General features: G+C 36.0%; 1 pseudogene; it reads left to right on the top strand.

Annotated features, from left to right (window-relative positions):
* Positions 1-540: 540 nt before the first annotated feature.
* Positions 541-1098, top strand: LOC117091455 (annotated as a pseudogene).
* Positions 1099-5376: the final 4278 nt, after the last annotated feature.

The following is a 5376-nucleotide window of genomic DNA, read 5'->3' as shown; positions in this document are numbered from 1 at the left end:
GTCTTTATAAAATGAAAATAACATATATTTTTTCTTGTATAAATTGAGAATTTTAATGAAGCTTAATCTTTAGTGATATATCTACTTCTTAAGAATTACTTCTAGTTCTCCAAAACTTCAACAAACTACTTGGTAAGACACCAGATGTCACAGATTCAAGCCATAGACCAACACCCTCAAAGATTCGCTCACAATTAATCCACCCAATATAAATGAATGAAACTATCAGAAAACAAAATTTGAAAATCCAGTATTAACAATAAACTAACACTATATATTGTTCTTTACTTCCTAACATTACCTTTTTAATAACACACTAACCTGCTTCTCATTATGAATAACTTCCAATATGACTGTTACTGCTTATACGTGTATCCATATACACCCCGTTCATTGTATCTGAAATGTTTTCCTCTACTATTCTGACAAATTTCATTTTTCACACAGACAGCTATGTAAACTCTTCTTTGATTCTGGCTCTCTCCCCAGATAAACTTTTATATAATACAGGTTTCATAAAACATGCAGTTAAGGTTTCAAAAGCGGGTTTATGTTTTAACTGACTATAACTAAAACAGAAAGTGGGGGTTGGTGGATGACCTTGAGCTATCAAGAATGAGATGATGGTTCTCTGGAGACTGAGCACCCTTCGCGGTGCCCAAGGAGGCTGAGCTCTGTTGCTGCGAACCCCAGTGGTCAAACCTGCTCATATCTCAGCATTACTTCAGAACTGACCTACCGCAGAATGGTGTGGAGTGCAGCACATTTGCTTGTCACCGAGCCACCATCCTGGTTCCCAGGTTGCATCTCTCCACTGGACTAGTGAGAGGGTCGTCAGTGTTTTGCTCCTGGGCCTGCTTCCAGCTGCTTATTTGAATCCTTGGCTCTGTGACCGACTACTCCTGGCTGCAACCCTCACTCTTCATAGTTACTGGGGCCTTGGACAGGTGGTTAATGACCACGTTCACAGGATGCCTTGCAGAAAGCTACCAAGGTAGAGCTTTTGGCACTTTCAGCTTTAACGTTTGCTGGGCTTTGCTATTTCAACGATCACGATGTGGGCATCTGCAAGCTATTGCCGTGCTGTGGAAGCTCTGACCATTCTGACTTCGTACTTTGAAGAATTGATGTATGCCTGTTTGTCTCTGCTTTGTCATGCCATTCAACTCAGAATAAGGAAGAAATAACAGGTAAGTCCATTGGTGGACAGCCTTCTTCTCTTAATCACAGATTATTTTCCAATTTAAATTTGAGGAAAATTTGAGAAGAATTATGACTAAAATTGTGAGACTTGTTGTATTCTGGTGAGTTAAGTTGCTCCCAGCTTCTCTTAGAGTCAGTATAACTGTGGCTAAGCCTGTAATCCCCATTTGTAGTCCGAGATGGCGGATGAGGTCAGAGATCGAGACCATCCTGCTAACACAGTGAAACTCTCTACTAAATAGAGTGGCTAGTGCAGGCTGAGGCATGGCTGAACTAGGCACTTAGCAGATATGCACTCCATTAGAGCTGTCTCATGAGTCCCATTAACTAAACATGATATATGACTTTTGCCTTTTATCAATCTCTTAGAGATCCAGCTTTATTACTATCAATACATGATCAAACTTCTGCATTTGCCTTGGGAATAAGGGACAAAGGGAAATACTGTTAATTCATGAATAAAAACTTTGCAGAAAATTAGACAGTGTTTAGTTTTTGAAAACTTCCCTCTCTATTCAGTAGATACCACCTATTGATGTTTACATATACCAGGGAAATTTTAAATTAGAAATGCTGTATCTTACATTATGAATTTCTAAATCTTAGGAAGAAAAGCTTGGAGTACTTCTGAATATAGAGAAGTTCCATTTAAGAGCAAGGTTCCCCGTGTAGACGTATATCAAAATATTACAAATTCTAAACTGACACTCAATTCTCAAATGTGTTTTACTTGTTCTGAAACAATCTGTCCATGAATATAAAACTATAAGTAATAAATTGTTATTTTCCCACTATGGGAATCCCTAATGTGAAAATGTATTCTATGAATTGTTTTTAAATAAAATGTTGTATCATTAAAAAAAGAAAAGTGCACATATTTCAAAATTAACCTACTGGCTGGCAAAAAAAAAAAAAAGTGTTTTTCAGTAAGAATAGCAAATCATGATCCTGAGAGGATAACTGTCAAAGCTTCTGGGAGAGTGCTGTGGCATATTTTTTAATGCAACACATCATACTTAATTATACCATTATCCTACATGTATTTTTCATGTTCAACCATGTGTCCTATATTTTAATAAGTACTTTTATTTATTAAAATAAATATTTTAATATATTTTAATAAGTACACAGTTGTGATGACAGCATAGTTGAACATATAGCTACTTCCTCATGAAAGAAAATGTTCTGAAATGACCATCTTAGAGAGACAGTTGTAGAATAACATTGGAAAAATATCGATTGTTTTCCAACCTCAGGTGGGCTACTGTTATGCCTCCATTACTTGGATCCAGTAGTTGGGCCCTTTCTTAAAAATTCTTAACCCACTCATGGAGAAGATATATAAAACACACCAACAATTAACATAAAATAAGCTTTTGATGTACAAATATTTATGAAAAAATTTAATTTCCACAGACTTATTCATATTAATAACACTCTGTATTTCAAAATCAGTGCAATGTTTATTGAAAGTATTAGTTTTGTTATTCAAGAAACGAATCCTATAATCGTTTTGTTTCTAAAATTAGTTTGACTTGGCATACCATGCTAATCTCTGAAAACAGGTTTCTGTCAAAAATAACTTGCTCAAAAAAAAGCCAATATTTCTTAGTTCAAATGAAATTTGATTAATATATCAACAAAACCTGTATCTTTGATGTGTGATTGGAGTAGAGAAATGAGTCGCTGTGGTTTACGCCAATACTTGCACTCCCTTGCACTCCCTTGCACTGCTTACAGTAATCTTTAGGGGCAGTGATAATCTAATGTCCTGATTAAGTGCAAATATACAGAAGCCATCTCAAGTAAGTTCTCTCAAGTGTCCTCATCATTAACTCCCAAAGCGACTATAGTTTCTTTCCTTCCTCCCTCCTTCCCCCTTCACAATCCTTCTGCTCTGGCAAAAGTCTCTCAATCTGTGGCTTTCATTCTTCCCCTTGTATTATATCCCTCATAATTATCCCCACCACTTCTTTCCTCTCCATTTAACACTAGTATCTTAGATATTGAAGACTTCTATTTCTTAATCTTTTTGCTATTTCCCCTGTGAGGAGAAACATGATCAGAAATAAAAGCACAATGGCACTTTCCCTTGGCCTTGTTTTGTCTTGAACTACTATCCAATGACAATCTATGGCAAACAGGCATATGGAAAGGTTCTCTGTATCACGGATCACCAGAGAAATGCAAATCAATACTACAGTGAGATATCATCTCACTCGTTAAAATGGCTTTTATCCAAATGAGTTACTAATAAATGTTAGTAGAATGTGGTAAGGGGGACTCTTTTACACTGTTGCTGAGAATGTAAATTTAGGACAGCCACTGTGAAGACAGTATAGAGGGCCCTCAGAAGGACTAAGAGCATCATACCATCTAGCAATTCCGTTGCTAGTGTATACTCAAAAACAAGGAAACTGGTATATTGAGGAGATAGATGTCTGGCTTCCCGTGTTTATAACAGGACTCTTCACAATAGCCAAGATTTAGAATCAATCTTTGTTCACAAACAGACACATGGATAAGGAAAATGTGTATATATACACAATGGAGTACTGTTCAGCCATAAAAAGACAATCAGACCCTGTTATTTGCAATGACATGGATGGAACTGGAGAACTTTATGTCAAGTAAAATAATATAGGCACAGAAAGAAAAGCTTCACATGTTGTCATTGTCACTCACGTCTGGGAGTGAAAAATTAGAACAATTATTTTTCATATGATTAGTGAGTAGAGAATTGTTACCAAGGTTAGGAAGAATGTAACGGGGTGGAAAATGAGAATGCTTAATGCAAACAAATATAATTAGATGTAGCCTATAAAATCTAGCATTTGAACATAATATGTGATTATAGTCAGTGATAATTTGTTGTAGATTTTATAATAACTGAGGAAGTACACTTGGAATGTTCATTAAACAAACAAATGATGAATGTTTGAGTTAATGGATACCCCAATTAACCCTGATGTGATTATTACACATTGTAAGCCTATGTCAAAATGTCTCATTTATCCCATAAATATAAGCACCTATTAAGTACCCATAAGAATTAAACACAAAAATTACACAAAATCAAAGGACATATATAGACACACACACACACACACACGCACACACAGTGTACTAATTAGAACATCGGATTGGCTTAAGATCATCAGTGTAACAAAACTGACATGAGGCAAATAAAGTTATAGTAGAAAATCTTCCAACAAAGAAAACTCCAGGCTCAGCTAGCTATGCTGATGAATTGTACCAAATATTTTCAGAAGAAACAATACAATTCAACACTAACCGTGAAAAAAGAAACAAAAAGGAGTACATCTCAACTCACTGTATAATGTTAGCATTATCCTGAACCAAAACCAGACAATGATATTACCAATTAAAAAACCTCCCTCATGAGCATGAATGTAAAACTGAACCAAATTGTGAAACAACCAAGACATCCTCCAATAGGTGAATGAATAAACTGTGGTTAAACAGTCAAACAAAGGAATATTACTCCATGTGAAAAAGAAATGACCAATCAACCATGAAAATACATGAAGGAAACATACATGCATATTACCAAGTCAAACAAGCCACCTAAAAAGGCTACTACTTTCTGTATGATTCCAACTATACGACTTTCTGGAAAACATAAAATTACGGATACAGTAAAAGATCAGTGGCTGCCAGAGGGTGAGGGATGGCAGGAAGAGATACACAGGTAGAGTACTGAGGATTTTTAGGGAGGTGAAATAATGTATGGACACGCATTCATGTCAGTGTACCTTGGGACTAAACCCATATGATGTATAGCACCAGCGTACAATGCACACTACGGGCTGCAGGTGATTCTGATGTGCCAATGTAGGCTCATCCATTAGCAACTGTACCACTATGGAAGGGTTACTGATAGGAGGGAGGCTACATATGTGCAGGTAGAAGGTATTCAAAAAGTCTCTGTATCTTTCTCTCCATTTCACTGTGAATATAAAACTGGTCTAATAAATAAAGTTTTAACAATAAACCATAAACACTTTATCATAACTACTTTAGAAAGTGGAATCCAATAGTATAATAAAAGGACAATACATCATAAACAAATGGGTTTTTTTCCCAGGACTGCAGGGTCACCTTAACATTCAAACATCGTTGTTATCTGCCAGAGTAACAACGGAAAACAGT

Source organism: Trachypithecus francoisi, unplaced genomic scaffold, assembly GCF_009764315.1.
Source record: "Trachypithecus francoisi isolate TF-2019V2 unplaced genomic scaffold, Tfra_2.0 Contig01244, whole genome shotgun sequence".
Lineage (NCBI taxonomy): Eukaryota > Metazoa > Chordata > Mammalia > Primates > Cercopithecidae > Trachypithecus > Trachypithecus francoisi.
Note: the sequence above shows the minus strand (reverse complement) of the source record. Positions and strands in the feature narration are given on the sequence as shown.